Consider the following 14,407-nt stretch of genomic DNA (forward strand, 5'->3'; position numbering starts at 1 on the left):
TTGCTGTAGAAGCTTCACGAACACGGCACGTATTTCTGACCGCGGAAAGAGTTACGAGTTCGACGTGAGAGAAGCTGCTCGTACCGTTGTAAAAACCGTAAAATTAAAAGACGCGGAAAAATGCCAACATGGCTTGGAAAATGCAGTGAAATGAAGCGAGGCTCTTCGTAGCCGGTATTGTGTTCGATAAAAAATCCATCAATACCAAACGTTAGTACGTCGAATCGGAAAAGTTTTTCCTGTGTATATTCACTTGATGTATATAACTATTTTGCCAACAACAGCTGAAAGCAGGGATCTCTTAATTGAGCCGCGCATTGAATATTCAAATTTACAATTTGCGACACAAAAATCACGCGTTTGCACTTTTTTCTTTTGTTGATACTTTTTGTACGTATGTATATACATACAAAATAAATTTCTCTTTTTTCTCTCTTTTTTTAAATGTTAAAAAAAATGTTTTAAATTATAGATACTAATGAGTTATTAAAAACATGTATAAAATGTTTTGAAGATGTCACAATAGTACATTTGAATTCCAATCAAGCAAAATGTTGACACAAATATGAAAGTAAAAAATATTTTTTAATCAACCTTTAGAAAAATTACACAACCGTTATTATTATATAACCGTTTTATTTAAATACTTATACAAACATCGCGAATGAAGTTTTTGTTATAATGTTTGGATTAAATGTTTTTCTAGAATAATTATAAACAAATTATAATTTTCAATATGTTTTGATGAGCCAGCAAAATGAATTATGCAATATGGTCGATATTTGTATCTTTTTTATATTATCGAAATAACATCATCGAACATGTTAACCAGCTGCAGGCCTCGTATAGCTGTCAGATTCTGGGAACGTGCGTCTGTCGAGGGCGAATAATTAATACATTCACAATGTTGATTTACGTATAGTGTGTACACGCTATGCGCCATTCAATATTCACGCGGTACCGTCAAGTTTGCATCGATAAGTTGTCACTTACGTGCGTGCGTACGTTGCTACTTCTGTGGCAAATGAATTCGCTTGGCGTGGCTCGAAATTACGCATAGCGCATGCATATAGAATCAAATTGAATGAAATGTTTAAGCTCTAAGCAGAATTAAACGAAACACATTTGTTATCCTGATTAATTAATCTTACACACTCACAATCAGATACACAACTAAATGACTGACAAAGTGAAAACAATAGATAAGCTTCATGGAGCTTTTCAGCACTTCTATCTCCCATTTAGCTTTTTATATTAAATATTATTAATAGCGATGTCTGTAGCAATATCACAAACTAAAGAGTTATTAGAATAATACGTAATGACAGTAACGTAAACTATAAGTCTGTGTGTGTGCGTGGCCTAATTGTAAGTCGTAATAAGCTTATCACAGTAGACAGATTTTCGAGCGATTTTCAGAATCCTATTCTCATTAGCTATTAAACGGGATTATAAAGCTGGAATCACGCTGAAATTCATTTGCCGTTCTCGTTTCACGGTACCGGTGACTCTTTATTCGAGCGTGAGTCGCAATTCCGTCCGTAACACAGAACGTAGAGGAAACAGCTCGCCACATGCTGGGTATCTCGACCCAACGTCCAAGACAAACAGTGTGGAAAATTAATTTTTCTGTTATCTTTTTTTTTCGAGGACTCGTTCCGTTTCCCCATCCCTCTGCGATTTGCACTAAATTGCTTGCAAATTAACATCCTGGAACGAGCACTATTGAGCGCGAGAGAAATGATCGTTGTCGCAAACATACGGATGAACGGAGATGGCGGATTTCCACAGCGGAGAAGAATGAAAAGAAAACTCTCGTACGCGAGAGAGGAGAATTGCAGTTCCACGCGTATATGCGGAAACACGGGGAAAACGCAATATTTCATTACGGATTTTGCAATTACACCGTCCATTCGGTATGCCGACGGAATACGGGAGATTCGCGCAGTTAAAAATTGGGAACGCTAGTCAATGTATGCATAATCTGATCTACAGCGTTGCGTTAAATTACGGGGTCTTTGTATCTCCCCCGAGGCACAAGATGCAAAACTGTTTGATTAAACCATCGCATGCACCCCGCCGATGTGACTGCTCGATATTGTTCGATATTGTTTCATTGCATTTGATGTATTGATATTTTCTCTGATGTACCGAGATTCGTACGCGGTTTAGGAGATGTATGTACATTGTAAAATAATATCGACGGAGAAACGGATGAACGACGTGACGTATATAATCCGGTTTACTCGCTGATTGAACTTTCATAGAGATGCAAAACTGTATTGTATTAAGAGAGAAGTGGGCGATATTCCGGATTGCGCGCTGCGAGAAAGTAATTTCGGGAAGCTGTGCCGTGTGTTACACGGTCTCGCCGTGAATCCGTGCAAGTTTCGCGCAGCCAATTTTTCCCGCGCAAACAACGCAAAAATCTATTACCGAAACCCTGTCAACTTCTACGTGACAAAGCGATTACTTTCGAAAATTTGACACCATACTGGATTGCTCGCTTTAAAAAGAACGCGAATAACAATATAACATACATAGCGATATCATACATACTTCTCAGGATCATTATATCAATCGGCTGCTTTATGTAAATACTCCATCGATCACACATAATTTCATATATATTTAATCACTACACGTGCCGTATTTCACGCTGTCTGCTACGCCGACGCATGATTAACTTATTACATGTGCGCAAATGCGCAGCATACGCCGCTTATGATAAACGCCAATCAAACGGTATATTATGTATGTTCAAATACGGTGTATATATCAACTTTCATAGGTGTATAGCATTTCCTAATTTTCAGCGTTATCAAATTTGTATAAACAGTACAGTTCGCAAAAATTTAACTGATTAACTACGCAACTTAATTAGACAATCTCATTTTCTTAATAAATGTGATATACAGCTATACCATTATTATTCTGCAATTCAGCAACGAGAAAGAGTTGTTGTAATTGTAATACAAGTAAATATTAGTATAGTTCATCGTGAACGTCGTCGTTAGCAAGCATCGGCTTGAATGTAAATTAAAAGTAAACCGAGATGATTAATTTTATCCGGGCAACAATTACGATGCCCTGTGTCTTCGTGCTCCGACGCAAACAAACGTGAGCGATTCATAAATTTTGCGCAAGTTCTAGCTCGTTTTTCCGAAGCAATCTCGAAGATCGTGTATGATAAAATATCGAGAGCGCAAGGAATTAATAGAAGCATTCTGATAGCTATTATGATCGAGAACAGAGAGATTGAAAGAGAATAATATACATTCAGGGAAATGCATATCCTGACTGAAGTACAATGCAAGGAAAGCAGATAATTAGCTGCAAACGATACCGACAATTGCACGGTGAAATTTACATAGCTTAAATGCCGTATGACATTACCCCGGCAGTGTTCATTCAGGGATCGGGAAACGGTTTGAGATATGGAAATCGATCCGACCGCGATACATATACGCTAGGGTTATGTTGCCCTTGTTCGGCAGGCTTCAAACCCTCGTTGATCCGCGTGTTGAAAAGCTTATAAGCTTCCCGGTTGAATTCGGCCATGTTACATGGCTAACGTGAATTGTCGAGGCCAGGCCGGTGAGCGAGCGGATAAGCGCGGAATACTGAATGGTTCTCCGTTTCCGCCGAATCGTCTAATCGTACGTGCCTATCTCATGCAGATTAAACGGTGAGACGGGATTGAATAGGGTCAGTGTTGATGCGACGGCCAAATCTATGTATTTAAAACTGTAAATTGCATATATCGGAAAGCGGAAAGCGAGAGAAGGGAGAGAGAGAGAGAGAGAGAGAGAGAGAGATTTTCTCGACGATGATAGGATAAATCTGTTGAGGCGAACACTCTTGAATAATCGTAATTGATTTAATATTTTAGCGCCGCGACCATCAAACTACTCGATAAAAGTTAGCTCTTTTATTAGACTAGGTGCAATTTTGACACATGACGCGTTTGACAGTGTGACATTATGAAGTTACAAACTTGTTACAAAACGATGATTAGATTTTGGAACGTAGATAAGAACTTGCAAATCTAATAGAGTCGTGATAAATTTAAATAAGTCACGATTAAATATAAAGCTATTCTGGAAAGTAAAGGTTATCGGCATATATTGCATAATATTTGACACATTTTATTCGCAAAAACGCTAATAATAATTTATCTTCATTCCTTTCAAATGTTGTGGTACATTCCGGAAAGCAAAGTGAACGTGCTAAAAGTATTGGACTATTAGATTAGAAATATTAGACTTGGGAATGAAACAACGCGGAACGACAAGGTCTAGCACGGGAGGGTCAATCACTCACAAAGGCTTCACTCCAGTTTTAGACGTTGATGAATTCTCGTTCACTAAAAGGTACACAGCCCGGTGACGCATGTGCGCGCGCGCGGGAATAACTGCGTATCACGTACGTGTAGACACACATAGGCCAAAGGGCGCAAAGAGGATATAGGACGTCATGATTAATCATCCAATCTTTTGACAAAAAGCGAAAAGCTCGTTGGATTTTCGCAGCGGCGGTGTCTCTTCCGCTTGTCACGAAAACGGCTGAAAACCAGCTGATAAAATGCTCAGGCGCAACAATTTTAATTTGTTTATAATTGAGGCTATTCAGCCATGATACAAGAGAAATTTCCTACTTTTAGCATGCCAAATTTACATATTGAAATTAAAAATGCTTATAACTGATGAATATTTTGGATAATAATTGGGTTATCGTTAAATATCGTTCCTCCATGTCGTACTTTGTTATTACTAAGCGATCGATTTCTATCGTATTGACGTTTTGATTAATTACGAGTACCTCTATTCGTATTCAACAAATCTCTGTCAAGCTTCTGCGAAACTTCTCCCAATATTTTGTAATATATCAGAGAGATATATACAGCTTGCAAATTATCAAAGGTAATGTAATTTAAATTATAGGAGCTGCATCTATGTTTGTTTACTGTCGCACGTGGCGTCTGACTTCGAGAGAAGGATGAGATTAACAGGCGAAAATCGGCAATAGGGGACAAAGTCAGCGTTCGAGTTCAAGTTCCTCTATCGCTCTTGGTCGCTTTGACCTAGATGATTGTAGACAATTCAATAGTGGGACGTACACAACTGTCCCTCGCACACGCGCACGGATATTCCCTTCTGCCAATTCGGTTGCTGGAAAACTCGAGCTGACTTTTAAAACTCGAACGTATACTTGTTCTCCGGGCCGCTTAAATTCGAGCAAGTTTGAATCGCCGCGAGGATGAATTCTGTTGGTTACGCCCTCGACATTTCCGTCCAGATGGTTAAAATCTCGTTCAAGTTTCCGTCCTCAATTTCCTGCGCATCCGTCCATGTTACCTCGTTGGCTCGTACAGAACGTACAATTGATTGTTCGCAATAAATTGTCCGTGACATCAAAGACATTTTATAAAAAAAGCCGGGTCTCCGAAATCCAACATCCATGGCTAACACATTTTGCGGAATAAACATGGATTTATATATAAATGCCGGCACAGCATATAATGTCAGGGAACTTATATTTATTGTTTATTGCGGAATTATAGTTCGTAAATAGATGCAGCGTGCCAATGCGCTTTGTGTTTCGACCTATGTTTACCACAGTTTTTGCGGCTAAAAAATGCGGGACAAGTATGAAATTTGGCGTATTTTTCTCACAGTTTTTGCTTTTAATTTTGTGTAACGATATTTTTAAATATATATTATCTTAAAAATGTGTACAAGTAGTAGGTATATATAGATACGTGTATATATGATACGTACCATGTATTTTTAGATAAAGTTTCCGCGTACAACACATTAAGAAGATTTAAATCCCTTTGCTGAAAGTTATTTGATATGTCACGGTATTTGTCATAGAAAGTCTTTTTAATACGATAGATCTCATAACTGCACATATTTTAGTACACATTAGACGAATATACCATTTTTATATAAAATACCGTGTAATAATTTTTTTTTATAAAAAACATTGCTATGAAAAGATCAAGTAACAAAGTTATAAAATTGTTGTTGCGTTTTATTTTTTACGTAACATGGTAACGTAAAATTTTAAAAGTTTTGCATTATTTATAAAACAAACATTGCATTATTTATAAAAATAATTGCTTTTTTAATATAGCAAAATAAGAATTGCGTAAAAGCAACAAATTAAATTTTTTTTATCAGATAAATTAGCCGCCATTTAAACTGAAAATTATTCGAACGCGAAAAATATTAAGTATTTTACCTTTGATGAATTGGCCTCAGAATTGAACCGTTTTTTAACTTCGCTTCATCCAATCCAACTCTGTGGATTTTGAAAGTTTCGGCTACTTCATATCTTCCTATTTGAAAACTTTTTAAACAAATTCACGCATTGATCACTCAATCATGTTCATGTTTCTTTCTTTAAAGTTTTATCTGTTAAAACTTAACCACACCACATCTACATCGTTGCAAGCATTTGTCCGCTCCGCGATAATATAGATTAACTTCAAATTCAAACAGCCGGAGTTCAAGTTCTTTCACGTAGACGACGAATTTGCACAGCTTTACGATCGACTTATTTTGATTTAAACGGTACTTTATTTTGCTGAATGTCTTTCTCGAGAGCGAGAACGAATATTTGCACGAGAATAAGCTATCATCCAGTCACCAATGTTAATTAGAAACTACATTGTTCGTATGACACAAAACCGAAAAGTGCATATAATTCGTCAATAGTCGCACGTTCTTTAATCGTTTTCTCTAACACACTTAATTTCCACGTGAGACCACCTTGTAATTTTCTCATGCCTTTCTTACCATAAAATATTTATGGACAGTTTGATGAAATTATTTGGCAATGCGTTTTTAACATCGGGAAAAACAATGGAAGAGACTTAGCGCGAATGTTGACAAAATCGGCTGTTAATTCTCCGATAGGGAAACACGTGCACCTAACGCGCTACCTGTTCCCTTACAAGGCGAGGAGCTTTTCCTAGCTTTTCCTTGCGTTAACAATCGCGCCGCATTATTCACACCACCACGAAAGAGGGAGGAAAAGTGGCAGTGTGGAGAAGAGAGGAGAGCAATCGCCCTTTTAGAGACACCGCGATCTCACTCGTGTGGTGTAACGCTCATCGCAAGGGGCGCGGCGTAACTGAGCTCGGCAAACCAACCCTCATTCTCTGTCTCTGTCGCTGCCTCCCTCTCTCCGGCCAAACTCGCTCTATCGCTTCTCCACCTCACCCCCTACAGCCACGTTTTCCCACTCTCACGCAGTCTCCGTACTTTTCTCTGCGCGCTCCTCTTCTAACGCGATCTCTTCTCTCTCATACGGGTTTTTCCCTTCCTTTTCCTCTTCCTCCGCCGTGCTTTTCTTCATCTCGCTCGATCTCGTATTGCGACACGTGAAGCCTTCTTCTTTCCTTCACGATGCAGCTACGAAGTTTCGATTCTTTTTTTCAAGCTAATCCTTCGTTGAACCATGCAGAAACGAAAGACTACGAAGAAAACATGCTAGCATACTTTTCTGTAATTTTATTTCTTTTTTGCTTGTAATATATGTCAATATTATAAATTCCATCTTTCGTTTTCTCACGCGTTTAATTATTCTTTTATCCTGTTATCTCTTTTTTGTTTAATTTATGTTTATCAATGTAAAACTATCAATTGTTACATTAAGATTAAATAACACAACTTACTTTTAAGTATTCGTAAACGACGAATACTTATGGAGAACCAATTTTTCACAGAGTGAGCGTAATAACGGAGATCGAGGGACATGATTGCAGTCGTTGCAGATTAGAGGTTCAGCTCTCTGTTCGTGATTAATCTTTTGTCAACTTGGTTAGTCTTCTATATCAATGAAGCGGAATCCGGACAGAGTCGATTGGATCGTGTATCCATTTGCATGCTCTGTGAGAATATTATACGAACGATATAACATACCTATTTAAATGCGCATGCAAGGACTGGTGTCGTCACGTATGAGACCTCACGTTTAATCTAAATTAGATTACATTCATGAGAGTCGCATTAGGCAATCTTGTTTCGCGCTTTCGTTATAAACGTGTTTTATATGTGGCGGTGAAGAGAGAAATATAGGATAAAAGCGTATAGTTATTGGTAACCGCATGGTCATTAATCTCGAAGGCATGTTGGCTCGATCGCAGAGCGAAATACATGTATGATATATATATTCTTTTGGCGAAATGTATCTGGCGAATGAAAATCCGGAATATCATGACGGTTGACGTACAAAAGCAATTTGGTAAATTAATTTGAGAATTCGATTGGTGTTCATCGAGGCGCGAGGACTCATCGACTCGAATTAGACGAGTATCAATGCTAATATCGACCTTTAATCGCATTCCTGAAATGGATGACCGCGCGTATGAAATGACGGTTGCCGCGCCGTAGTGTAATATACTACGCTATGTATGAGTGTGCATACGCCGCGACAGCGAGTGAACATCGACATACATAATATCGACAATCTATTCGAACATGATTATTATTTATTCGTGTTAATATATCTACGCAATTATCCTATCCGCGCATTCCCATGCGCGTACAGACGAATTTAGAAATTATCTGTATGAGGATAGGATTGATCTTTGTTCGCAGAGACGAGAATCAAAACGAATACGAATAAAATGTGATTTTATAAACGATGAACCGTGACCATTATTGTCATAATGATGAAATTCACATGATAATTATGGATAATAATATAATAATAGAGAGCTAAATTACATACGATTTTAACTCTAATATATCTCTGGGTTATTGCTTATAATTGACATTATCCACAAGGAAAACAACGTTATCCGCAACAATAAGCGTAATCTCTAACAGGATAAGCATCAGAAGTTTAATAAAGTATATCCTATGTATTGTGAATGTTCCACTTTCAAGCATATTTGAATCGCGTTTAGGATTCACTTCCGATTACGTTTACGAAGCTGTAAAATAGTTTTCTATAAATTGAATGAATGCAGGATATATAAATATTGCTAAAGTTGAAACGAATTTGCTGTTTGCATTTATTGTCGCGATATACCGCAGCTGATTGAATAACGATTGAAATACACGTTTTACCGTTATACAACGCTTACCTCTTTGTTTTATGTAATCTAATATACAAGCTGGTGCATCTGGCAGAAAGTGATACATACTTCAGTTCGCAAGACCTAAAGTACCTGCCGGTTTCGATAGTAAAATTTCAAATTTCGCTATCTCGCAATAGCTACGTCTACATAAATATTTTATTCTCCTGGCGAAGATGCTGGCAACGAATAGTATCAGGAACCGAGCACGAACAATTGTCTCAATAATTTTTCTATCGTCGTAAAATCTGTAAAAAGGAATTTGATATTTATGAGAGATTGAATTAAGTTTACCGAATACAGCTAATATTTCTTAGTATTATTCAGATTTTAGCAGATAAAAGTTCTTTATTCCGAAAATTATGTAATTCTGATTTTTAAACAGTACAAGCAAATTCTAGAAGTTTGCGGGGGGGAATGGCGTTAGGAGTTCCGAAAATTAGATCGTGCAAGACAAAGAATAAGACTAAAAATGATGAGGAGACAGTTGGTCTACTGAGAATATACGTTTGTTCTCTCTTTTTCTCGATTTTCTATTGGCACGTGCATCACGGTACGTGTCGATAAGAGTTCGAAGGCTGAAGTCCATGATCTTCCATCGTGAAAGACGTTCAACGTGTTTGGGATAGCAAGAAACGGGTGATTTAGCTTCACAAAATATTGTAACAGCTATGATTGTAACGTTTAACAATCTGTAATCCGGCACACAGACATTATATTAATTTAATATAATTATTTTTATAGTTTAATCTTTTTTCTTTGATATTGGAAGCACACCATTCTTAATTATAACTCGCGTTTTTGTTTCCTTACCTTTTACTCTATTTATATAATTATTTCGTGCAATTATTTAAGAATTGAAAGCTATGGAGTATTGGCAAATATTATTTGCAGATATAATGAAATTTATACAAAAGATGAGAAATAAAATATTTATATGTAATTATTACTTACAATTTTGTATAGTATGATGTAAATAAAAGACGAAACATTTATTCAAAGATTAAATTAAACTGCATAAGTATGTAGAAATACGAATTTTAATTACCAGCAACAAGCCACATTTACATATTAATATCGTAGGAGTTATGAATAATTCAATAGTACAGCATAATTAAACAATACAAATATATATATATATATATATATATATATATATATATATTATATATTCCATGTTTGATGAAAGCGTAACATTTGTTTTATTTACGAATGCTAGTAGAAAATAAATGTCGGCGTTGTTATAAATCTTCGATTTAAATTCTAATTGTTCTTTTTTTTTTATTGACAATGACAATTTTTTAACTAGCTTTAATCTTAAAGAATATTAAGATATAAGCGAAAATTGTGTGCCTTGTTTACATCTTGTAATAATAAATTAACTGTGTAACGATAATCACTTATCGTTAAGTTAGATATATCATCAATCATTTTGGAAGATGATTAATCACAGTGACAATTTCCTTTTTATCTGATATCACCCGTGAAAGGCAATCTTAGGAAACGACTTTGTTCCGGAACGTGTAATAATTGCTTTTCTCTTTTTCGTTTCCTTTCTATACTTCTTTATACTTACGTCTAGAATTTAATCACTGATTTTATTAAAATCATTTATTAATACGACTTATAAGAAAAGGTATATGTTTCTTTTATTTTATTGTACCAACATTTCTTTTTTCAAATCAACTTTAATATTTGACTGCGATATTTAAAAATTGATTGTCAACAATCTGATATCATCGTTACACAAAAATACGGACTTTTAAGGAACATTATGCATGACAAATTGTTATTTCTGACCCTAGTTTTACTTCCGCTCTCTCCGATCCCTTCTTTAAAGTGCCTTTATCTTAACAGGTCATAACTGCTCTTGCCCTCCCTTATATTATTATGAAATCTTTAACAGCATGGTAGGAACGCATTAAGCGAATATTTTTAATAATTGCATATCGAGGGTGCTGGACGCATGTCTGAGAGTAGTTCCATTTTTATTTTGTTCATAAGATTTTCATTTATGATTAGATAGATAAAATCTACTAAAGAGAGATAGTATAAGTGATAATTATATAAACAGTAAAATAAAAATATAACGTCGCGATAAAAGTTTTTAAGAAAATTATTATTGCATTATAGTCTCTATAATATTATAAGCGTGATTACATTAACGTTTTCGTCCTCTTTCACAAGTCAAGTATTATTATCTTAATATCTTAATTATAATCTCTTTCAAACGTTTTTAACTATACATATATATATATATATATATATCAACTTCTATATTAGCTAATTAGTAATACTTGCTATTATAAGTAATGGTACGACTTCCGTTTTAAAGTTCTATGTATATTTGCAGATTTCAAAAAATTCGAAAAAAAGACGTAAACGAGTGCTAGAAATCTCAGACGAGAAATTCAGACTCGACGAGAAAACTAGATTCTTTTCTTCCCTTTCTTTTCTCTCTTTTTTCGAAGTACTTTATCAATATCATTTTACTTTTATCAGGATGAGGAATTAAAAATATATGTATTTTGAGTAAGAAAAATTTGTCGATGCCACTATTTTCCATAATGATTACACCTCCCGGTAGTACCTGATTCATTTATGAAGCAAATGCTGTAAAGAGGTAGCTAATACTCTGCGAAAGAGAATTAAACGCTTTCTGCGGGATTTTCTCGGTCGGGAAGTCTTTCGCGAAGATTTACATGAATTAGCTGTCTATAATTGTACAAAATGGGAAATAGAAATTGGCATCGTGTACAACTTCGACGTAGGTTCAATCCCGATCAAAAGAGCTGAGGCAACTTACCGAGCATTTATCAGACTTTTGAAGAGTTCATTCCGTGTATAGGGAGTACTCTGTCGCCGTTCGAAAGAGCACACTGGCAAACAGGATCTGCCGTTCGAATTCTAGCTTACTCATCGGAGCGTATATAAATCGTTCTGAAAGCTCTTTATTTGTAGCTGAATCGGTTCTTTTTTTCCGTCTCACAGTTGCAGCTCTTCTTACTCGTTTCTTTTGTATCGTCTCATCATTAATCAATAATTTGTCCTTAATGACTTTCTCTCACTGTAGAAATTCGCTACGTTCGTACACAGAAACGCTTGATGTATCCTGTGTAAACTGTGTCATATTTTATGAGATTTGCAGAAGTGTTCTTTAACTCATAATAGATTTTCAGAGTGGCGTTTAACACATAATACCTACTACTTGACGAAGCGTTTTAGTGAAATGAGTGGCAGTATAATATGTACGGTATATGCAATTGTACGTATTTCTATTTGTTAAATAGTCATGTCACATATAAACATTTCATTTAATTAATTCAATTTTAATGCGCGACTCAAATTCTTTTTACTCTCTTTCGAGCCGGCAACTTCATAACTTCGCCGATGCTGAAATGCTATTCCGATGGAAAATTCGAGAAACTCGGTCCGTATATCCAAGAGAGGATTTCACGCGGACTGCCAATGTCAGATATCGAGGTATATGAATCAGAAAAGCATTAAAATTTCCCATGGATGCGTGATCCGAGTATTGTAAAACTACTGTGCGCTTAATTCTTTGAAAACAAATGCTAATCAACTGCTTTTTTCTAATGGGATATTTATCTGCACTATGTTTATGTTAACAATGGGTTCGGCATAATTAAACGATCTATTCACGTACAATTTATACTCAAGGATTACTAATTATTGTCATTGAAATATTTTATCATTCAGTCACCATTCAGTCATCTTTTAATATTTTATCCATCGTACATGTTAATCGAGGAACGCATTTTATTTTTGATCACTTACCAATGCACCCAGTAGTAAGATCCGCGATAAATCCGCCACCGGCATCGACAGACGAAACCTTAATGTCGCGCGGCGCGGGCGATCGATTGACAAAATTCTACATCCTTACATATCGAGAATTTGAAATCGGGGTAAAGCAGCTCTCGCGGCACTCACTAACGACATTTCAACGACAACGGCAGCTTCGCTTGGCTTTATTCTCCTAGGTATCGGCGCGATATTAAATCGAGCTAAAACGGTTTATTCGACTAATGTCGTATTTGCTAACGTTCGCGCAACGAAATATGTCACGCGCACTTATATTTCACTCGATATTTGCGTCAGCTGAGCGTTGATGATAAGAAGATTAACACATCTGCTTATATCGTACGGGTGTGTATATGAAACTTTGTTTCACTTATACCGACGAGACAAATTCGACACAAAGAGGATTATCATTCGTTAATACGTGATATTCTCTAGATTGAGGAACATATTGGCTATTCCGCCTATAAATAATTGCCGCAAAATAAGCAAAATTATAAACAACCTAAGCGAAACTTCAAGTAACGCAACCTTTAATCATCCAACATATCCTTAAATGTCATAAAATAAGTAAAAATTTAAGTAGGTGTAATCTCCCTAGTCATCCAACATACTTTAAGAGGAAAAAAGTGATAGATTAAAGTTTGCTGATTGCACAGAGTAACTATCTTCCGAGAGGACTGGAGCTTATCTGCTTGAAAATTACTGCCGACGCGGCAACTCGCCGCGAAAACGTCTCATCCAATGTCGCCTTCGTACTCAGGTAAACTCCTAATGATCGCACTCCGTGATTCGTCCACAATCTTGTATAAATACGCGCACACATGTACATCCGTATGTTGTGCCTTCGTACGTACATACCTCCAGGCGAACGTACGTATGTACAAGCACGGAAACTGTCCTCGTTTTGTTTGTACATTTGCTCGTACAGAGCCGATCTCGACCAAGTGCTCCAGAGACTCGTTGAATTTCCGCGCGTTTCCGTTCGGTTGCTGAAGGGAACACCCGACGGCCTGTCACTCTGTCTTATTGAACTATCTCACTACCTTTCCCTTCATCTCTTCGCGGATCCTTCCTTCCCCTCCGGTTATACCTGATTAAGATCTCGCGCCATAACTGGTGTTTATGTAAGGTTCTCTTAGCTCCTTGCTTGACGTCATCGCGAGAGGTAGAAGTATAAAAACATGATATCGTGTATAAAAATACGTGTAAATGGAGGAACGCGTATTTTTCTTTGGTCGAGTTCCTTGCTGCTTTACCTCGACAAATAATCATTATGTCTTCGATATACACGTACGACGTTCTGACATCAATTCGCTAGGTTGATCGAATTGTCAATGAGATGTTTTCAAAGAACGGAGGAACATGGCAGAGTATTGTGCCTGAGCGCTTCAATTTCAATTCCTCTTGCTACGTATACAAAGCGACGAGAGTTCTGCACATACGCGATCGAATGTTTCGATTTAAATATGTTTAGTGACCGTGAAAAATTGC

At 36.5% G+C, this 14,407-nt stretch overlaps 1 protein-coding gene across 2 annotated transcripts in view; it reads right to left on the bottom strand.

Annotated features, from left to right (window-relative positions):
- The window catches only part of LOC139817318 (zwei Ig domain protein zig-8), a 126,419-nt gene extending 119,269 nt beyond the window's left edge, over window positions 1-7,150 (bottom strand). For both annotated transcript variants that reach the window (XM_071785305.1, XM_071785302.1), the window contains exon 1: window positions 6,247-7,150. The gene's annotated coding sequence lies outside the window, so the exon portion shown is untranslated. The remainder of the gene's footprint in view (window positions 1-6,246) is intronic.
- Window positions 7,151-14,407: the final 7,257 nt, after the last annotated feature.

Source organism: Temnothorax longispinosus, chromosome 8 (assembly GCF_030848805.1).
Source record: "Temnothorax longispinosus isolate EJ_2023e chromosome 8, Tlon_JGU_v1, whole genome shotgun sequence".
Taxonomy (NCBI): Eukaryota; Metazoa; Arthropoda; class Insecta; order Hymenoptera; family Formicidae; genus Temnothorax; species Temnothorax longispinosus.